At 38.6% G+C, this 23,871-nt stretch overlaps 1 long non-coding RNA gene across 1 annotated transcript; it reads left to right on the forward strand.

Moving 5' to 3' along the window:
* Window positions 1-11,505: 11,505 nt before the first annotated feature.
* Window positions 11,506-14,537, forward strand: LOC114570295 (uncharacterized). Its single transcript, XR_003694482.1, has 4 exons — window positions 11,506-11,582; window positions 12,775-12,892; window positions 13,164-13,254; window positions 13,622-14,537. It is a non-coding gene; the product is annotated as an uncharacterized LOC114570295 (long non-coding RNA).
* The last annotated feature ends 9,334 nt before the right edge of the window (window positions 14,538-23,871 follow it).

The raw sequence follows: 23,871 nt of genomic DNA on the forward strand, positions 1-23,871 counted from the left end.
CAGTCTCAACAAGCATTCTTCATTTTTGCACGGACCTCCTTTTTAGTGCTTGGTTCCCATTTTTGTAGTTGTGGTGGGTGTTTCAGTGCTGCTGTTGTGTGTCATTTTGCATGATTTATCACCAATGAGATGACTGCTAACACACACTGAGAATGGTGTCAGGACTTGACTTAAAAAGAAATGCTGAAGAAAAATGAACCGAAATAGGCTTACTTCTTCAATATGTGACATTTATGCTAATTTGAAATGAAGATCCTCATTTTGAAATACCAGCCTTTATTACGCCTTTCACATTTTGCCCACCATGGTAGATTTCAGTAGCAGTATTCATCTCAAATTTGGCTGGTGTTTGTTGTTTGATGAAAACATGTCCATTTGGGTATTGTTTTTCATGAGACATAATGGGCACAATATTTTACAGTGACATGGCAATGTCTTTGTAGGCAGACCACCCTAAATTCATTCATCAATCTGGGTCTCTGTGTTTGATGACTGGGTGGCTTTTTGTGAAGACTGAGTGCAGGTATAGTGGCAGGTCTGTGATTCTGCCTTGGCATTATTTAGAACAGCAGGAGGCACACAGATACATTAAACACACCTGAGAAAAGGTCACAGAGAAAAATGGAGAACAGCGGCTAATTGCCTGTCCATCACATTACTAGTCTTTGTTACCGCAATATGTTACCCAGTCTGCCACATGCCGAGAACTTTGACTGTGTTACATTAATCTGGCCTGGGTGTTTTCCACTTGTCAACAAATTCTTTGTTTTACCTCCTCAGGGAAATTAGGAATACTAGAAGGAACATTTTTATTGTTTTTTTATTTATTGTTTTTATTCTGGTGTGTCAGAGCCTTTAAAGAGACAGGCACTCCAACAGAGGATAAATACAGCAGCCATGGGCAGTATGTGTGTAAATGCGGGGTTTTTTTTCATTAAAGCATATAAACAAAATACAAGTATTTTCCTGAAAATGAGTAAATAGCTCTCCTTTACATTAAAGCAGTCCTCAGTTATTTGTCTAAAAAATAACTTAATAGCTTAACCAGGTTATGTGATGTGCTTCATGTACTCATTACACAACAAACAAATACTTGGACCACTACAAATTAACTTTTAATATTCAGCAATTCACATTATAGACACCACTGACACATACACGGTCAAGCCATTTACTAGGTTTCAATCTAGTCTTGTTTTTAATTCCCCCCCAGGGCTCCACTCAATCAACAACATGGCAGGATCAATTCAGAGCCATCATTCACAAAGGCATCAGAGCATTGCATGTGTGCGTATGTGTGTTTTGAAGGTGTAAAGAGTGAGAGGGTAGTGCCTGATGAAGTCAGAGAGGTGCGTACCTCTGGGGTGTTTGCTTTGGTTTACAATCTTTTTTGAAAAGACTCCCAGCAAAGCCTCAAATGTTAAAGGCTGTGTTTCTGCAAGTGTAGCCAGTGTCCAGGGCTCGTCAGGCACAAAGAGCAAAATTATGCCAGTTTAATGTGCTCACTGAAGAGAAACATTGTGTTTGACTTTGGCTGTCCTTATCTGCCCCTTGGTAGTATCCTTCTCACATTCTAATTTGCTTTCCAGTTTCCACTGAAAGGCATATTTGTTATTAAATTATTCAAATGAATACTGCCACAGTATAAGAAATAAACTTAAAGAGAATGGTTAAGATTCCACTTCAGGCAATAATGGTTGCTCGCTATTTTCTAAAAAGGAAAATAATTTAAATCAATAGCCCTCAATCCATGAAGGAGACAAAAAAGCAATCCAATCCATTCTGTTGTCATGTGGATATTTTTGCACTCAACAGGCACTGATGAGTTAAAACTTTAAACCCCACATGGAGAACATTTACCTCAGTAAATCAGTGTTTAATTAGAGTTGACAGAATTACATACACAGTGTGGGGAAACTAAGATAATGCTATTCGTATTGTATTTTACACGTTTCTACTTCGTAATTTATTATTGTATTGGTTCCTGGGTACAATTTTGGGTGAAATGGGCAGTTTTTGCTACCAACACAAATTGGCCAACAAACCAAAAAGACACTGGGCAGTCAAGAAGAACAGCGAGTAGGCGTTCAGGCCGAAAGCAACCCTGCTTTAAAACAACGCAACGGTCTGCATTGGTGGGAAGTGTTGTTTGAGGTACTGGTCAGACAAGAAATATGATCCAGGAAGTCCAGTCTTAAAAGCTTCTCAGACTCCAAAACACTGCTCAACGATCATGAGTCAACGTTAGAAATATGGCATTGACATCACAAAGTACTGGTAATCCACCGGATCGTTGTGTCGCGACAAAAATTGAGCCAGATTCAACAATGTAAGGTCAAATGGATGGACAATGGTAAAGTGGATTCAAAGTTTCAGTTCACAGTGGTGGCTGGCACATAGAGGGCGCCAAGGCGCTGCCCCTCCTGCTATACATCATAATTTACACATTTTTATTAATTCATTTTATTTATAGATAATTTTCCTTCCATAATCAAAATTGAGCGTTCAATGAGTAGCTTGCCATGCATTTTCTGCTAAAAAATTATCTGAAAGCTACGACTGCAATGCAAATAGATACTTTCCTTTGTGGAGGTTGCTGGCAACTGAACTACCGAGCCAAGGAAAGCCTGGTCTCGCAAATTTAGGGCAATCAAGCTGAACGTCCAACACCACATACACACTCATTAATAGGTTGCACACGCAGCTTGCTTCTATGTGATGAAGAGATAGGACTCGGGGCGTAGATCCTCTCCACCTAAATCTTGCCTGTAGTGTTTTGATGGGAGAGTGACAGCCTTCGCATGAACGTGAACTGAATCGAGAGTTGAGGCAAACACAACATCGAGCCGACACCAGAGGCCTGTACTACGAAGCACGATTTGGCGTTAACGAGGTAACTTTAGATTCAACCCAGGGTTTTGTGTATGACGACGGTGGATCACTTGTTACCGGGTTAAATCGCCATGGTAATTTATGCTGAACACCTAACCTGGTCAGGATATGTTGGAGATTAGAGATCAACTGGTGTTAAAGCACCGCCTCCTGACCAGTCAATACTTGATTGATAATGGCATCACCGTTCTTAGAAGATCAGGTGGAGCTTGGTGCGCGGACAGAGAGAGGTGCGCTCAGAAAAGTCAAAACGTTTAGAGGCCGATAACCCCGTTAACATTCACTGATGGGTATTTTTACGAAAAATATATATTTTCAGCGGAGGGAATTACATATAGGCTATTTGTCGGCTTCTTGTGTTGCCAATGCTTTGGCAACACATGCTTTGGTTTACTACTGCCAGGGTTGCATCTGATAAAACGGCAGTTTATGGAAAGCAAAAGTGTAATTACGGTCAGATCTTGTGCCTGGGGAAGTGATATTGATAAGCATTGTGATTTACGCATAACAGCGTTTTGCCTGTAAAACCGTGTCTGTGTTCTTCATATTTTTCTAGAATTATAGTTTGCTCTTCTTATGTAAAATATGCGGCTCTGTAGATGTTTGCGATTGGTCATGCTGTGCAAACACTGCCTCTTTTATGTGAACGCGCGCGTTGCTGGATTGGGAAAGCCTGGGTTGATTGAACTAGTTGTTAACCACCGTCGTGACACAGGTTATGAACCCACATGGAAAATGCCATGAAATTGGTCATGTTTGCTTAATTAAATATTGCAAGTAGACATCTGAAAGAAAAAAAAAAAGAGTTTAGTTATGTTCTGTTCAGTTCAGTAACAAAATTTGTCAGTCATTATCTTATCTTTGTGGTTATAGGGAAAATATGAGCTGTTCTTTCTGTGTACATTTATTAGGCCTATATTGACACACAATTGTCTCAGTGTTACAGGTTATATGTTTGTATCAGCAGAAAGTCTGCTATATCTTTGGCATAACCACCACTGAAATACATTCCTCCAGCCACCATTGAGTTTTAATACATCTTTCTTCTTTGAAACTACACTGATGCAGATTGTAACTGACACAATTCCAAGCTAAACTTTAAAAAGGAATCTTTCAATGAGGTCAGTGTTTCATACCAAAAGAATACAGTTTGAGTGGAGTGTCATAGGATTTTATCCCTTTGACCATTTGGAATACCAGACATTCCTTCATAAGAGGTACTGACTCATTACATTTGGTTCACAAACGTTTGGCCTGACACTAGCAGCTGGGTTGGGCCAACTGAGTGAATTTCAGTCCTTTTGTAAGAAATTACATGACAGACGTTATCATGATATACTTCACTTCAGGCTTTTGAACAGTTACCTGTTGCTGGCACTCAGATTTGTGAAGTTAGCTAGTGCAGTGAGCCAAAAACATGAAAGAGCAACAACAAAGCAGACATTTTGACAAGTTACTGCAACATCTGTGCTGTGCAAAAAGAGCTTATTTTAGCCAGACTGATGAAACAATCCTGAAGAAGCTTTGGATCTGCATTGTGAAAAAGTTAAAGACTTCACCCCAGTCCACAGAGTGTGGAAGTTATAGGATGGTGGTGTTACACCTTCAAATGTATTTTGTTTTACAAATCTGTATTTTAATTACCTATTACATTACCCTAATTGCAATAATGTAAGTAAAAGTAAAACATTTAAATAATGTAAGGCTTCTTACATAACAATTTTGTTTACATTTTAATTATCCTAATGTATTTATCACTTGTTTTTCCTAATCAGAAAGTTTTTAATGGCTTTTTATAATAATAATAATAATAATAATAATAATAATAATAATAATAATAATAATAATAATAATAATAACAATACATTTTATTTGGAGGTGCCTTTCAAAACACCTGAAGTCACCTTACATTACAATGGCATTGCCTCTTCTCTGTACTTCTTTGTGGTTTTGTTTTTGTTGGTCTTTGTATTTGACTTGATGTCATTGAGTCACCCCTCAATGATCTCTCAAGTATAAATAAAGGTTGAATGAATGAATGAATGACTGAATGAAAGAACTTTAATGGCGCTTACCCACTGATAGTACCAGATTTAGTACCGCCTCATGCCTGAGGCGAGCGTGGCTGGTCGTCATAGCGATGCTGCAGGAAACTGCTGTGACCTAACGTGACACACACACAGAACGTCGAAGGTGTGTTGTTTTTGACTCTCAGCAAGAAACATTTTGTTTCAAAAGACACCACTGGCTAAACTATTTAAAAATGGTGGGTTTGTTCAGGACACCCCCGTCCGTCGCTAGCATTGATGATGCAGTGATTAGTGAGGATTCTCTCTGACCAATCAGTAGTCTGCAGATTTCCACGTCCCCTTTTGGTATCGCCTCAGCTCGCTTGGAACCTTGATGGAGGTGGTACTAAAAAAAGTACCTGTTAGCAGGTATAGGGACTTTTTTTCATAATGGAAAACCAAAAAAGCCGAGTAGAGTCGAGGCGAGTCGAGCAGGTACCATGTAATGGGAAAACGCCATAAGACTGCAGACCAACGATTGTGTCCTTTTACAGACTAGCAATTCATGTTGGCCTTTTTTACTTGTGACGATAATCTTTGAGCTTGAACTGAAGGGTTAGTTACCCTCCTTAAACACATCTTAACTAAAATGTAGTTGCCACATGCAGATGCTGTAGGAATAATTAATATTAATATTATTAAAGTTGCAGTTGAATATGAATCAAGATTTTGCATAGTTGTCACAATCAATGTTGTTTGTTTGATGAGAGGGTGGAAAACTCCCATCACAATAAAGCCAGTGTTTAGCATTACTGTTACAGTGCATTTTCTGGGAATATTGCATATTAGAAGTCTCTTCTGAATACCTCCAACAAAATGGCTTTACAATCACCAAAGGCAAATGGCAACAATTTATGTAACTCATTTTCGCAACACTTCATCACCAGGAAAGAGTAGAAAAATGTTAACTTTGCTCCAGCTAAAAGTGAGTTCAGGCCCTGGAGCTCTTCAACAATTAATTAGAGATTTCTAATGATGGAACCGTAGTTATGAATAATCCATGTGTCGTTTGACAAGAGTTAGCATAGCCTTGAGGGAGATCAACAAGCAGGCTTATTGCCATTATTATCAATCTTATTTCATTTATTTATTTTTCATCCAGTGCTTTGCTACACTTGCTGGCAAAATCTGTTTCATTGGGTAACTTCAAGTCTCACATAAATAAACAGTTTAACAGCTTATCCAACAGTTTCTTGTCATTAGCAAATAGTGAGGTATGAGAAAACTTATTTTTTCTCAATTTTCATCAATTGTCTCTTAATAATCTCCTTGATTGGTGAACAGTTATCCCATGTTTACAATTTAAAAAAAAACTGTTTTTGCATCTGTAGGTTCATTTGTTATCACAAGAGAACAGGAGTCAGGTTCTAGCATGTCAAATCAATGGTTGCTGATATAATTTAAGTTAAACCTACATTGTGTAATTTTTTGAGTTGATTCTTAGCAAAACCCCTTTGTTCTTTCACAAATATGTACTCATTCATATTAATCAAAGTATTCTCGTAAGCATAGAATCTGACATTCAGAATCATTCAGAATACAGACTCGCTCAACATGTAGTGCCTCCATCTTTAAACTACATTAGCCAAAGAGGGACATACCTCCGCCTTTCGCCCTTTTACACCTAATGGCACCGTGACGAATGCCAGGGGGAGATTACTTGCCAGGGAAGCGAAAAAGAGAATTAAAACGACAACGCAACAGGCAAAGCAACAAGACCAAAGTTAATATTGGAGTGGCTAGAACAGCTCCGTGTAAACGATGGAGAGAACTAATTTTGGGTTTGGCCACCATACGAGGAAGGGCTAGAAAGTAATATTCAGTTGGTTGTCATATATAATTTCACCGCTGGATGGGAGAAATTCTTACACAATGTAGCTTTAAACATTAAATAGAACAATCACTACCAGGAACTGGAACTTTTTCACATTAGCTCTTTGACAATTTTATAGCATCATGGAGTGTTTTCATATTACTCTAACATCACAGGAAGGATTACTTTTGTGGATTATAGAGGGGCTGAGTCATGTGTGGGTAGAGCAGGTAAGCAGAAGCAGAAGTGTTGCTATGGTGTTAAACTTAAAAGGATTCTTTATGTTTCAAGAGATCAGACTTGCGTGGGCAACGTCTGCAGTTGTCATCCATCTGACCTCCAAGCTCAAGTCACATTTCTCCGTGCTGTATTTGATGTAAGGTCTCAAGAGAAATCAGATCAGTTTTGGCAGTAACAAAACGGTGAAATTAGTCTAAACAGTGGGAAAAGATATGAATTATCATTTTAACCATGTCTTCATGTTACTAATAATAGAAACTGTTGTGTAAAGAATGGAGCTCCTAAGTGCTTCACTGTAAGAAGAAGCAAGAAAAACCCAAAAGAAATGGTTAGGCAAAAAGAACCAGTAAATGCATCAGTAAAATGACCTTCCAACAGTTGAAACCTAGTTAGAAACTAGTTTGTCTTTTATTAAATGTTCAAATAATAACCATGTAATAACCTTTAAGATTGCCAACTCACCAATTTGAAGTTGATGAACACATGAACTCATCTAAAATTGCAGTAAAAATACAATGAAATGCAATTACTCAATGCAGCAAATTTGTGTTTGAGCTTTAATTTAGTCTCTTTTACAATACTACTGTTGGAAACATTTTGCCAGTAGTCCAACCAGTCTCATTAAACTTTGTCAGTTTTACTGTAAATTGGAAAGGGAATATTATCAATTTCAGTATTTCTATTAAAATATACTGATGTAGCTTTCAAGAGCAGCCAAATCAGAGTAGGGGAATAGAGAAATGGCAACAAAAATTCCAATTATCAGAAATAGGATGATGATTTTGTGTAGTTTATAAATTCAGGAATCATGTCTTTGCTGAAGTAAATATGTTATCAAATTACTTTTTGACGCCTGCAGACACCTGAAGTGAGCAACACAACCCCCATAGTTTAGCTCTGGTAAGCAAAAGCAAAGGCTTCAACACACACACACACACACACACACACACACACACACACACACACACACAGTTCAGCTTTTTTCTTCAGAAAGGCAACCCAGTGGGTTGAACATACTGGCTGATGTACAGCATGTGTATAAAAAAAGTCCCATCCTAACAACTTTCAAAGCAAAATGTGAACCAACTCAGTTCACAAATTGTTTGCCCTCTCTGCCTCGAAACTCTGTGTGCTTGCAAATAACACTTTTAGTAAGAGCCAATACCTGAGAATGTACCCACCAGATATCTGGACTCAGTCGACTCTTCTGACTGGATTTAAGAGTTTGGTTGATGCAGAGTAGAAGTCCCTAAAATGATGTGATAAAGAAGGAAGGGGAATGCTTGAAATTGCAGTGGGCTACTGTGTGTGTGATGAAGTAAATGCATATTTAGTCTAAGTAGTTTTCATTCTGCTGGATTATCTTATTTATATTATGCTCTAATGATTAAATATCATTAATTGTACTATGCCTATTAGATTCCTGTGTATGTGAGGTGAGTGTCAAACATAGTATATTATAAACTATGTTACAGGGCACATGCTGCATGGTGTCATGCTAGTCTGGAGCACAATACCATCTCACTTTAATTGATTTCCTGCTGCCTATACAGAAGTGATATGACTTCATGCTGTCTCTCTCTGCACGCTGCTGCTGTCCCTCAAAGTCTGATAGGATCTTGACAGGGTCTAAATTAAAACCGAAATTCACCTTTCTTTGAACTGATTCATTACTTTACTCCTACACCTTTTCAGTATGAAATGTCAATTGACCAGGGTGCTGTCACTTTGAAATATTTACTTGCTACATGGTCTGACTTATTTGAATTTAGCTTTCAATGACGGTGAAATATTACCGTCTGTATATTAGCCCAGTAACAAGGATTTCATTCATAAAAGTACTATTTAGTTGTTGAATGTAGATCTTCTGACATGATTATTGTTTTTTAACCAGATAGGATGTTAAAAGTTCACATGCACAGAGGCACCAAAGATTAACAACCATATAAAAGGCAGGAATTGCTGGTAAACCAGCCATGCACGTCAGCGTGGTCCCATCATTTTTTTTTTTTTAAATGTATAGAAGCATCCTAATAAACTCTTAAGCACTCAGAATGATTAGCTATTGTATAACCTGAAACAGAGCCAAAGGGTTAAAGCCCAGTTTTAATGTAGTTCAGGCATTACTGGGCTTCAGTATTGGGCTGTATTCCAAAAGGACAATTTAAGAGAATTACTGAAGGCACATTAAGTTGTCAAGATACCCATTCCATCAATGAAAGCCTAAAGAAACATTGAGTTGCTGAAGAGAAATGCATCCCACACATGTGGGCTTTGTTCCTTTGCGGCATGCATATTCTAAATTACCTCTCTTCAGCTAAAATAGGACAGCTAAATGTCACTAAGGTAGACAACTGTATGTGGCTACATACTGTGTATTACTGTTGCGTTTATGAACAGTAAACTGTAGTGTGTGGGCAGAAGTACAGGAATTCACCATGACATAATAACAGCGGCCACTTGTTTTGATTGAGTACATTTATAAAGAGCTACATTATTTTTGTTCAGAAGAGGTGAAAATAATGTTATTTTTATTTGGTGAAATAAACAGTTCTTACAATTATGTGTATATTAGTGTGCATCAGCTTCACTGCCATCATCATTTTCTGTAATATCATATGGAAAAGCTAAAAACCATGGCAATGATAGTTCTCAAAGACATTTTGGCATATGGGTACAATTTTGGAATACATTGTTTAGTAACCATTTACTTTTGTCAATTAAATGCCTCTCAGTCATTTTCACTTTTTTGAGACTTAACAGATTAGTCTTCAAGGTTGTGCTGGTTACTGTGTCCTTTGGGACACAATAATTTACATTCCAAAATATTTTTGGCATGTACATTTTCAAGGAAATAGTGCTCAAAATATATATTATACATTATGTCTATAATTGCAAGGAAGTGATTTAAATGGCTTATGGTTTGGCTGGCTGATATAATGCTCTATTATTGATCTTTACCTAGATTTTTAAAGAATTGCATGACTACATTAAGACAATGTGCTGAAATATGGAGTCCAATAATATTCCTAAAAATTATGGCAAAGGAACTGTAGAATTGTATTTTGGCTTATTACCAGCATTGTTTCACACTAACAGAAAGCACTATATTGACTTTAATGCACACATATAGTCTCTGTCTGTGTTTGCAGTCCTCAGTTTCTCTCACTGTGTAACACAAACCAATAAAAACAACTTGTACTTACAGTGTAAAAGGAAAGGTGATCCATCATTGCAAAAAGAAATAAATATTACTATTTCACTTACTGTATGTTACTTTAGATGCAAAGTCTAGTCACTGTGACTAGACCTAAAATATTAGAGTCTGTTAGACACTGTCTGACATCTTAATGGTATTTCTTATCTGACCATTGAGGAATATTTCAAAATTTGGAACAGGCTTGGTTATTAGAGTTCCAAAAATACACAAAACATGAGATTGTTGGCACTGTCAATACTTCATTTGTGCCAAACTTTTAATGATAGTTATTGGTTTAACACCATCAAAGCATCTAATTCCATTTTTAAGTTACATTACAGATGTTGGCAGGGTACCTGGGCAGGGGTCAGGGGAAGAGACACAACGGATATCCATTTTATGGAGTTCTTTTGGCAGGTGATGTACACATTCATTTAAAGTTACAGTTGGACCAGACACTGAGAGGACCTATGGCCCTCTGGTCCCTGTGGATCGTCCTCAGAGCTCAGAGAGGGATTAACTATAGTTTAAGAATATGTAGCATTTGTGACTAAAATCCAAAGAATATGCAAACAATGTATTGCAATTTATGAGTTGTATTTGAATGGTGTTGTTTAGCATAATCATATACAACATAGATCATAGATCTTAGGGTGTACTAGTGCATAATGAAAAAAGAAGCATAAAACCTACAGAGCCCACGTTGGATAGACGTGCAGATCATGTCTATATTGGGTCCGTCGGTCCATGACCAATTCTGGACATGACCTTATTCGACGTCCAAACTAGGTCCACTATTTGGACGTCCAACCGTGACCCAACTTGAACGTCATATTGACGTTCAACATTTGATCTTTGAACTGGGTAATTTTTTGGACGTCATTTGGACGTCCATGACAGGTGCAGAAAATTTGCATGATTAACATTGACATATGGATTAACCCATATATATATGTATATATATATGGATGAACCCATAGACAGTATAGTAAGCAGCCCACTGCAAATTATTGCTTCATCTGCAACGGATCGCGAGTCATTTTGAAGCATCGTCTGGATATCATATTTTGATGGAAATCTATATATACATCGCAGCATGTCGGTGTTAGGCTACAAGCATAGATATATACATGTATATCTATGGGCTACAAGTTCCTCAGTTGTAAAAAAAAAAAAAATAATTAAAATAAAAAAAAACGTCCTCAGTTGTTCGCGGGTCATTTGGAAGCATCGTTTATTGAGCGTGGATCTGAATTCCTCCCAGCAACCCATTCGCGCCACAGTCCATAAAGAAAGGACAAACGTTGCCACAGTCTACTAGCTAATGGTTAGGATGGAGACTGCTTCGTTGCTGCTGTCAAACCCCATGGTAAGCATGTTAACGTAATGTTAATACAAATATTTCGACGTTTTCGCATGTGGAAGTTGGTGTTGCTCTGAGAAATAACAAGATGTGTTAGTAAGTTACACCATGTCATGGTTTAAAGTAACTTTAGAGCCATTAGATCAGGTTAACATCGCGCTAGCCGTCCTTTTTCACATTCATTTAAAATTAAAATATCCGTGCTCTAGCTAAATGTACTTATCTGATTGAATCTGAATGTAAAGTTTACATTAGCTAGCTAGCTAGCTAGCTATGTCTATTGCGGTAAGTTAATTTGGCTGTTCCATAATTTAATGTGGCTAACTATAACGTTAACGTTACACAGGCCATTAACGTTAGCTACCTAAATCATATTTAAAAAAGGTGAAGAGGTTCAGGGGCCGTCTAATGGCAGGCTAACGTTTGTACTTTAACTCCCATTGTGATAAGGTTCTATTTTTACCCTGCTTATTACCACAATGTAAAATTAATTTTAGGACATTTTAGTAAGACTGTGGTTCGTTTCTGTGCACTCAGCATTAAATCTGGTTAACAATTGGTTTTGACAACGGCGTTCGGAGTGCTGACGGTCATAAAACATCAGTAATTAGATGGTGCCCGTTTTCGTTGGCTAACGTTAGCCTTCAAAACCCCGATGAGCATAGCCACCCGTTACCACAATTTTCTTACTGCTAGCTATATCACTAACTTTGATTACTTAAATAAAAATAATTTACCTGACCAGCTAGCGTTAGCTTAATGTAGTTAGTGTCAGGACAGTCAAATTGACCATAAGCCTAGCTAGCTAACTTAACATAAAACTGATATTAGCGTTTATAATCGGCTTTAACAGGGACTAAACACGTTCGATGGACGTATTGAATCACATTTGACTTTAAGATCAATATAATTATCAATATCACAATTCATTTTATTGGTACTTAACTTTTCGTATCATGTTTATAGCAAGGGTTTTGGTAGACTGTTGTTTGCATGTTTCACTAGTTATCCCTTATTAAAAAGGTGGTTCTTGCTAAGAATATCATCACCATCTTCTACTAAATGTCAGGAATACACTGTGTTTATTGCAAAACAATAGTTTACAATACTAAAAATACTGCATCCTTACAAAGAGCAGCATTTTTTTGATAGTAGTTTTGACATAGTGTGTCTGTTTTTATGTTGGTATGATGTATAGTGGAAGATCAGAAAACGTGGCCAGGAGTTGTGAGAGAAGGCAATGCAGAGATGAAGGACATCATACCACAAGACTATTTGTGTGTGTATAAGCCTGATCAACAAGTAAAAAGAGTCAGGTATGTTATTGCCTAATTAGTTTGGTGCATGATGCAAATTACACACCTGTAATCAAAATCTATTTAGTATTTGGGGCAGTTGCAGTGCCACTCATGATTCTTAGGCCTATTTGTTGCTCTATTTTTCCATCCCCTGTGTGATCAAGGGTTCCTAGACTTCCTCTATCATTATCTTTATTGCGTGTTCCATTTGGTGCAGTATCACTGAAAATATCCCAATTGTGGGACTAATTTAAGGATCTTATCTTATTTTAATGTTTCTATTTTTCAGATCTCTCAATTGCCATGATGACCAAGATATTCAACGGGGAAATGTGGAAAGCTGCCATATTCCCAGTCATTACTTTTCCGAATCATCTGTGGTAAGTTTACAAAAATCTTAATTGAAAATGGGAGTAGGAAGTAAGTAAAGTAAGTAAGTAAGTAAGTAAGTAAGTAAGTAAGTAAGTAAGTAAGTAAAGAGAGGGCAGCATAAAATGACACCTTTTGGTATGAAAAGTAAATGCTTTTTTTTTAAATAATTGTGATTACCATTAAACCTTAAAACCGGTCTTCTATTCACATCTGCAAAAAAACGATTATTATTCCCCCAGCCTTACGTTACAATTATTACTCAACCACTTCTTAAAAACAATGGGAGACGGGGAAAAAAAACTGAAAAAAACGTCCATGCATTAAAACATACTTCTTCAAATGAACGCACATAACCCAAATCTTTTGTTCTTGCAGCAGCAGTAGCAGCAGCACCGAGGAATCCTACTTTCCTGAGTCCGACACCGAGAGGGCCATCAAGGACTTCCCTGACTGGCAACAGACTGGAGTAGAGGCTGTAGCAGAGACAGCCGTTTTTTTTTTTTTTTTTTTTTTTACTGAAATAATTGACATTATGATGGACAGTGGACAATATGATAAGCAGTACTTGAATTTGTTCAGTAGTATTAGTGTGACAATCAGTTTTTGTTCTCCAACATGTACAGACTGCTGTTGTGAAGCAGGGATACACAGCTTAGTCAAAAGAGAGAAATGCTGTATATTTCAGCGACTCCTACAGATTGAGAAAAATAATGACTTTTCTTAATAAATAAATGTTATTCTTTGCTCAAAAGTGTCTTTAGGTTTAAATAACATTATCCTGATCCCATAGGTAACCAAAAATTGAGAAAGGCTAAGCAAGTGATTTTTTTTTAAACTGAAACTGGGTGCACAGGTTTACAGACACATCTCTACTGATTGGGTATCACCTAGAACCCAACCAATAATTGAGACACACCCACCAAATGAGAGAAAACATAACTCAAGCCGTTGCACACCGTTCCAAGGAAACCTGCTGTTTTGACATTGAATGTGCCCCAGCTCTTTGATTGAGAGGAAGCACACAGTTTCAGACTTTAAAAAAACACTGGTTTAAGCTTTTAATAGTATTTTTGTACATTCGCGCTTAGTATAGACCAATGTAGGCTAATTATCTCAAAATCTACCTACATGATCAAAAGTTTTTTTATTTTCAGAATAGCTTTTAATGTGTTATAGTGTGCTATTTTCTATGATCATTTGAACTTGTATAAATTGTCTTTGAGTACCCTCAAAAGCGCTTTATAAATTGTACATTGTGCTTGATATGTCTGGTGCCCTTCTGATGCCATTTAGGACAATTTATTTTTGAATAAATAATAAAAAATAAAGTAATAAATTGGGATTTATTTGTATGTGTATGTGTATAACTGTAGTCCCATGTTTCCAGAGAGTGGAGGACGTGTTCTGTGCCAGTTAATTTTCCTGTAGCTACACAGGAAAATGATCACATGGTACAGAAAACATGTCCTCCATCCTCTTGAAACATGGGACTACAGTTATAAAAGTAGTATAAAAACGTCTAAAATTAGTCTAAATTTGACGTTGAAAAGACGTCCACAAACAACCACATTTGGACTATAAATAGCCCTTACACGGAGGTCCCCCGGACGTCAACATTAGACGTGCGGTAGACGTCGAAAAAAGACGTCGCCTGGCGTTACAAAACAACCCCTTCAGTGGACCGAAATTGGACGTCCAAAACTTACATGGAAAAGACGTCCCTTCGACGTCACATTGCGCAGTGGGAGGGCTCCAGAGGGAGACATCTGCTAAATGATCTCTTCTTGAGGCTAGCAGATTCAGGCTGTATTAGCCGCTACTATTATAAAAAAAAGAAAAAAGAAGAAAAAACAATCGAACTATTGGCTGTCAAGTTGTGTGTTTTGATGGAACATGTGTACGTTCAAAAGTTGTTTTAGTCGTGCATCAGAAAACTCAGATTGGACAGATAGTCTAGCTAGCTGTCTGGATTTACCCTGCAGAGATCTGAGGAGCAGTTAACCATGGTCCTCATAAATCCACCGGAGTTTAAAATTCCAACACACACAAAACGGAAGGTAATGGACATCCAGCTGAGAAGAGTGAAATCACAGCAATCCCGGAAGTGGAAGGTGGTGGATATAGACTACCGTACCTGAAAACTCAGAAGTGCTGAAAAAGGTCACCCGGGAGAAGAAAATAAAGGGAAAACACATTTTCTCGGTGCTAAAACAATACTTTTAAAACGGTGCCTGAACCAAAAGATTTAAATATATATATACACTCACCTAAAGGATTATTAGGAACACCTGTTCAATTTCACGTTAATGATATTATCTAATCAACCAATCACATGGCAGCTGCTTCAATGCATTTAGGAGTGTGGTCCAGGTCTGGACAATCTCCTGAACTCCAAACTGAATGTTAGAATGGGAAAGAAAGGTGATCTAAGCAACTTTGAGCGTGGCATGGTTGTTGGTGCCAGATGGGCTGGTCTGAGTATTTCACAATCTGCTCAGTTACTGGGATTTTCACAAACAACCATTTCTAGGGTTTACAAAGAATGGTCTGAAAAAGGAAAAACATCCAGGATTCCCAAAATGGAGTCAGTTTTGGGCAGGACTAGAACATATGGAATAGGTCATCAGTTTCCCGTTTACATCTGTCACATTCTGGATTAAGCTCTGGATAAATTCTCGACAATCTCTTTTTGGAATAATGCAGGCGATGGACCACTTTGAACACAATGTCTTATGCATAATGAAGAGGAGTGTCCCATCGATTTTTATTGGTTTGAGTGGTATCTTGCCCCCCTTATTATTTGCGTCGTAGAGTTTACTAATATACCCCTTCTTGACAGGGTCGAAATCTAAAATAAGGTCTAATTGGGTTTTGGGGGGGAGAGCTGGAAAGTCACCCAATTTAGAGCGTGTAAAGTCCTGTATCTGTAAATATCTAAAGAAGTGAGTTTGGGGTAGATTGAACTTTCTGGAGAGCTGGTCGAAAGACACAAAAGTGTTGTCAATAAATAAGTCCTTTAAAGTAATCCTTTGTGTCTCCAAATTTCGAAAGTTCCATCGGTGAGGGATGGAGGGAAAGCCTGATTTTTTGCAATGGGGGTTCCAAGTGGGATGTTTCTACACTTGAGCGCCTTTTTAAATTGATTCCAAATTTTGACAGATCCACAAATGATTGGGTTGATGGTGAATTTTGGCAAAGGATGAGCCCAAGGAAGTGCTGAGCAAAGGATGGAATGAAGAGAAGTAAGGGAGACAGGTGATGCTTCCAGGACTAGCCAACATGGAGTTTTGGTGTCTGCGGGCTTGGACTGCCAGGCGGACAGAGACCGTACGTTGCAGGACCAGTAATATTGCTGGAAGTTTGGTTGGGCTAGTCCGCCCTTTGAGCGGGGTCTCTGAAGAATGGCTTTACGAATCCGAGACGGCTTACTGTTCCAAATGAATGAAGAGATAAGTTGGTCTAGTGAAGAGAAGAAACATTTTTTAATGTAGAGTGGTACGGACTGGAATAAATACAAAAACTTAGGCAAGATGGTCATCTTAACCGTGTTTATGCGGCCTGCGAGAGATAAGGGGAGCCCAGACCAGCACTCCAGATCTAATTTGGTTCAACCCAGAAGAGGTTGCAAATTGCATTTAAAAAGATCAGCATATTGCCGTGTTACAACTACGCCAAGATAAGTAAACTTTTTAGGTGAGACCTTAGATGGAAGAGAGTCCAGTGAGCATTGGTCTGATGCAGCGTTAATCAGGAATAGTTCACTTATTGTTCACTATTAAGTTTATATCCAGAGAACAAGCCAAAATCTCTTAACAATTTTAAGATCTTGGCGATGCAGCTCATCGGTTCAGATACCAGGATAAGCAGGTCGTCCGCAAAGAGCAAAACTTTGTGTTCCTTGTCTCTATGTACCACGAATGCTATCGTCCCTGCGCAAGGCTATGGCAAGGTGCTCTATTGCTATTACAAAGAGTAGAGGGCTTAAAGGGCACCCCTGCCCAGTACCTCTGCGCAGCTGGAAGGGAGGTGAAATGGTGTTGTTTGTTCGAATTGAGGCCGTTGGAGAGGAATACAATAATTTGACCCAGGAAATGAAATTATCACCGAAACCAAATTCGTCCTGGGTAAAGAAGAGGTAATCCCAATCAACGCAATCGAAGGTCTTTTCAGCGTCAAATGAAACCACCACCTCCGCGACATGAGAGGGCTCTGAACACAAACTATTGAAAAGACGACAGAGGTTGAAAAACGAATGCCTGTTTTTAACAAATCTAGCCTGGTCTGGAGAAATTATATCAGGGAGGACGGTTTCCAAGCGATGGGCAAGGGCCTTCGCCAATATCTTTACGTCAGCGTTGAGGAGTAAGATTGGCCAATAAGACGCACAGTCGAGGGGATCTCTACCCTTCTTAAATATAATTGAAATTGAAGCTTCACATAAAGACCGAGGAAGAGAGTGAGCTCTAAATGCCTCGCCGAACGAAAGCGGTGAGAGAAGATTTGAGAATGCCCTATAAAATTCCACTGGAAAGCCATCGTGACTTCCCCGTCTGCATGGCTCTAACAGCTCTTGTTATCTCAATTTCGGAAACCGGCTCCTCAAATCTGTCTCTAACATTTTCGTCGAAGGACGGAATCTCCAAGTTCTCAAAGAATCTTTCCATGGGTGTCTGATCTTCAAGGGAGTCGGATGAATAGAGTTTAAAATAGAAGTTACGGAATGTGTCATTTATATTGTCGTAATCAGTAGTAGTGGTACCTGAGGGAGTGCGAATTTCTGTAATATTTTGGCGGACTGCTGCTTGGCGTAGCTGATGTGCCAGAATCTTGCCTGATTTCTCTCCTTGTTCGTAGAACTTAGAACGTGACTGCAGAAGGAGGCGTTCTGCATGTCCAGTTGACAATGTTTCGAATTGTGTTTGTAATGAAAGACGTTGTTTGTGCAGCTCAGGTGACGGGGATGAAGCAAGTCCTATCAATTTCCAATATTTCATCCTTTAAGGCACTGAGTTTTAGCAATTTACGTTTCCGGGTGAAGGCAGAGTACGATATAATTTGGCCTCTCATAAAGGCTTTTAATGTCTCCCATAAGGTTGCAATAGATACATCCAGAGTCTGGTTTATTTCTAGGAAGGAAACAATATGGTTAGACATGAAGTTGAGAAAGGATTCGTCGGGAAGGAACAGGGAGTTGAAGCGCCACTGTCGACTGGATAGAGGCTGATTTGGTAAAGCTAGTTCAAGAGTTAATGGGGCATGATCTGAAATTACAATAGCCTGGTAGCTACAGCTTCGAACTGAGGAGTGTAATTTGTACCCAGATCTCCCACACCAAAGGCAGAATACACAATACAAGATGGCGGCGGCGTGAGCTCTTGAGGAAGTCAGACCTGCAAGAATGACTAGATTTGCCGTCAAATAACTTGTAAATCATCTAATTTTGCTACGAATGCAATTTTTACTTGCACATCGACGCTTTGTATAAACAACATCCTCAAAGCACCTGATTTACAGCGCCTGATGTCCATCATGGAGCAATCCGTTACCAACAAGTTTATAGTGGACACTATACAACAACTGAAAGCTGAAATGTTATCACACTTCGACGTAAAAATGAACAATATTCAGTGAAGTTTAACGCTGATTCATGGCTCTCTAACAACTTTAGGGGAGTATCGGAGCTTGAACATAAACTGGATGATGCTGAAAACTGAAGCAGGGCCTACAAGGCTCAGTTCTTCTTAATCTACAAGGCTCAGTTCTGGGGCCTCTTCTGTTCAACATCTACATGCTTCCACTGGCTCAGATTATGGAAAACAACAAAATAAGTTACCATAGTTATGCGGATGACACACAAATTTACATAACCTTATCGCCAGGGAACTATAGCCCAATACAACAATTAAATAAGTGCATTCAACAGATTAATGATTGGATGTGCCAGAACTTTCTTAAATTAAATGAAGAAAAAACGGAGGTGGTTGTTTTTGGAGCAAAAGAGGAACGATTGAAAGTCAGCGCTCAGCTTCACACGACAATGTTAAAAACAACAGACAAAGCCAGAAATCTTGGTGTAGTCATGGACTCAGACCTGAATTATAAAAGCCACATTAACATAATAAAAAAATCAGCCTATTATCACCTTCAAAATATTTCAAGGGTTAAAGGACTTATGTCTCAGCAGGATCTGGAAAAACTTGTCCATGCTTTTATCTTCAGTAGACTTGACTACTGCAACGGTGTCTTTACAGGTCTCCCTAAAAAATCAATCAGACAGCTGCAGCTGATTCAAAACGCTGCTGCTCGAGTCCTCACTAAAACCAAGAAAGTGGATCACATCACTCCAGTACTGAAGTCTCTACACTGGCTTCCAGTGCCTCAAAGAATTGATTTCAAAATACTTTTACTGATTTATAAATCACTAAACGGTTTAGGGCCAAAGTACATTACTGATCTGCTACTACATGACCCAACCAGACCTCTCAGGTCGTCTGGGACAGGTCTACTTGTTGTCCCCAGAGTCAGAACTAAACAGGGGGAAGCAGCGTTCAGTTTTTATGCTCCACATATCTGGAACAAACTCCCAGAAAACTGTAGGTCCGCTGCAACTCTCAGTTCTTTTAAATCAAGGCTGAAGACATATCTTTTTAATGTTGCCTTTCTTTAAATAACCTATTTTTAACTGCTCTTTCTTTAAAATTCTTATACTGCACTGTACATTTTATTCTTGTCTTTTAATGATCTTAAATTGTTGTTAATTGTTTTAATGCTTTGAAATTGTTTTTAATTGTTTTCTAACTGTTTTTAATGTTTCATGTTTCATGTAAAGCACTTTGAATTGCCTTGTTGCTGAAATGTGCTATACAAATAAAGCTGCCTTGCCTTGCCTTGCCTTACAATCTTCGCTTCATTCATGTGCCTGAAAAAGCTGAGGGTAAAAACATCTATTGATTCATCGGCGGCCTAATCCAGCAGCTTCTGGGTGAGGAGAATTTTCCAGTACCTCCAGCTCTAGAGCGGGTTCACCACTCCCCTATGCATCAGTCACAGAACCAGAAGAATTTTGCTCCGAGGCCTATCCTGGTGAAACTCCGATTTGATTTTAGGCATTATTATGAACGTGAGGCGTCTTTGTAGGACGAGCAGCTGCTAGCTATATGTCCCATTCAATACAATGGGGAAATATTCCAGCTAGCTAGCTACACTTTCGACATAACTATAGTATATTTACAGTTTGAATTTCGTCACGCCACTTAGATAACATCATTCCCCAATGTCTTATAAAGCTAACCATTGTGTCCGATTTGATTTTAAGGCATTTTTATGAACGCGAGACGTCTTTGTAGGACAAGCAGCTGTTAGCTATACAGTATGTCCCATTCAATACAATGGGGAAATATCCCAGAGAGCTAGCTAGCTACACTTTCGGCATAACTATAGTATATTTACAGTTTGAATTTCGTCACGGCATGAATATTACAGGTTCCCCAAGGTCTTACAAAGCTTAGCTAACACTTGTCCAATTTCGAATTTCAATTGAATGTATTTTTGTGAATGTCAGAGGTCTCGTTAGGAGGAGGCTAGCTAGCTCTCATTGATGGACTCCAGCTCACCGCGGGGTATGTTTGCGCAGGTATTGAGCACCGGGCCGCCAGCCGAGCTCAATCGAGCACACAGCAGGCCGGGGTCTGTGACGGAGGACAGGCAGGGCAGCGATGTAGCAACCCAGGCAGCACCGGCTGTTGAACTCCGACAGACAGACAAAATTTGCAATTAGCCATCCATTTTCGTAAAACGGCCCATATTTGAGCTTTACATGATTGATTTCTAGCATAACAAAGTTTCAAAAGAGAATTTTGTAATGGAATAGCAGATTAGATAGATAGATTCAGAAGACTAGCTGACCTCAGGTCAGTTGTGTAGCCTATGTAAATGTTGGGGCATGACTGTTCTCTTAATACAGCCATGGGCGTGAAAAAGGTACAGGTTTTGAGATGCATACGTAAGCGTCTATGCTTTGTTGAGATTCGCCCGTTTTCAGCGGCAGTTTAAAAATATGAGATTTTCATAGTAAAGGGGTGTCAATGGGATTTTGAGCTTCTATGTATGTCCTATTTACCCACCGAATCGTCGTTATTCAACTATGTCAGGGTAAAATCGGTTTTGCATTCTATCAACCCTTTAAAAATGTAATAACAATAACTTATAACAATAACTTATTTCACCAGTATATTCCTGTTAAACGACAAAAACAACCACTGGATGGGAAAAGGGTATTTTACAATAACTTTGAATGCAGCACGAGACTGGTGAGGCAAGTTTTAAGTGAACGCAACATCTGTACAGCAACTGCACTGTCATACGTTCCTCTACAGTGAAATACCATAGAGACAAACTTTTACACCGTTTAGCTGTCAGCATTTTAACCGTGTTTAGTCCAGCTGGTACTGTAGGCTAACGTTACCTGCTGTCAAGTGTAGTGTTAACTAGTGTGACATGCAGCAATGTTTCAGTTCCCTCTACGTCCGTTTCGAAAGCATCAGAGAGAAGCGCAGGCATTTCAGTGGCACCTAAATAAGGCACCGATATCCGCATTGCAATTCGGTCCGGACCCCCCCAAATAAAAACTATTCAGATCTACACGATTCACGTGGATGACATTTTCCTATTCAAAACGGCGATTTCCGATGAAAAGCGACTAGTTTGCAGGTATGAAATAGATTGGGGGGTAATATGGCACCAGGTTTTGACAAGAAAGAGGAATGCGTGGAATAAAATAGATGATATCTCGGGTAGTACTACATCAATTTTTTTTAACTGTCCATTGTGAGTGGTTATAATAAATACCAAAAAAATATGTAACATTCTCTTGAAGGCTTTCTTGTCTTCTTCTGCCTGCTCGCATGCAACCTTCCTCTAAAATATTTCTCATTTCCTGTCAAAGAACAACAAAGTATTATAAAAAGGTGGCCTTTATTCTTTATAATAGACAAGTTACAAGTACCCAACCTCTATGCTGTGTTCAAGCTTATGTAACAAAAAGTGATTCTGTCAGATTGACTAGAACAGCTTTCCTTCACATCTATATACTGTATATGTAGACTGAATATTTGGATTCAGTTAAGAGCTATGTGTGGGAGTTCTGCATTTGCTTGCATTACTATTGTCTTTGTTCTTCATTGGGAAAGCCCAGCCTGACCTCATCCGCTTTCTGAAACTCTGGCCGGGTTGATGAACACTGACTGAGCATAAAATATTCAAGCTCTGTGACACCATCTGTGCTGCCTCATTAGAAACAATATTATCATTTCACAAAACAAAAGCTTCTATGCCACATGTAGTTAGTAGAATCATAATATCATTTGTTCAGCTTCAACAACACAATGACATTTGTAAAAGTGCACCGTTATTCAAACACTAGATATTTTAAAAAGGACGATTTACATTATGGATGAGGTAAAGCAGAGATCTACAAAGGGTCAGTCTTGCATTAACTATAAGTAGATATTATTATTTACCAAATGATCACAGACACGGAGACTCAACAAATGAACACCATGAAAATATGAAATATAAACATTAACATTTCAACAAAAGAAACTATCCCATGTTATGTAGTGTCAGCTAAGATAAAAGGATTTTATATCCTTTCTGTTTTCATTTAAACAATGTTTCATCTTTGCCCTTCTTTGTTGTGAATATGCAAGGAATATTTGTACATGTACTGTATTTATCATTGAATATTTCTATAGGGGTCTAGTTTGGTTACTAAAGCAGCTTAGTTCTTTTGACTGCCACTGACTATAATCATCAGTAGAAAAACTGCACATACGTGTTTTTTAATTAAAGTGTTTTGAGAAATGCCTCAGGCAGCCTCTAATCCCAAAGCAGCATGTTGTTGAGTATAGGGATGTATAAATTTGAGGTCAAAATAAAATTCTCTGGTTCCTGTCAAAGACCTGCAAAATGGGTGTCGCTTCTTCAATGCATTTGTGTAAACTCCCACTATTCTTTCTGTTCTTTCATTTTAACTGTAATTTCTTAGATGCAAAACTAACATAACTCAAATGACTCTGTAGACTTAAAACCAGTATAATGCAGAAAGAATTAAGATGATATATGTGTCTTGACATGGACATGCCAGACAAAAAACATAAAAAAAAACATCATTAGTCGCTGTCTCTGCAACAAAAGCCTCAAATGTGTAGTAAGGCCAAGTGAACGGACTAATACACATCCCTTCTCTTCATAAAGCTTCAAAAGATGATGGAATGCAAGCTTTAAAAAAGGGGTTTAAATTAAGTAAGTAAGGTTGTGGCCCTGCAGGTCTTGGAGTGAGATTCAAAGGCTTGGAGTCTACAACCTTAAAAGCCCTGTGACCAAACCAGAGCAGAGTTTATCAGGGAGGACAGGGAGGAGGAGAGTGTGGGAGGAGTGATGTGTGTAGGGTTGGATGAGGTCAGTGAATCAAGGAAGCCCAAGACCATGGAGGGATTTTGAAGACGACCTGGAAAATCTTGTTATAAATGCCATATAGGACCGGGAGCCAGTGTTAGTGCTGCAGAGTGTGAGCAAGGTGTTCACTGGGTCAGAGTGTACAGATCGAAGTTTGGGCATACATGAGT

Source organism: Perca flavescens, chromosome 15, assembly GCF_004354835.1.
Source record: "Perca flavescens isolate YP-PL-M2 chromosome 15, PFLA_1.0, whole genome shotgun sequence".
In the NCBI taxonomy this organism is placed as follows: domain Eukaryota; kingdom Metazoa; phylum Chordata; class Actinopteri; order Perciformes; family Percidae; genus Perca; species Perca flavescens.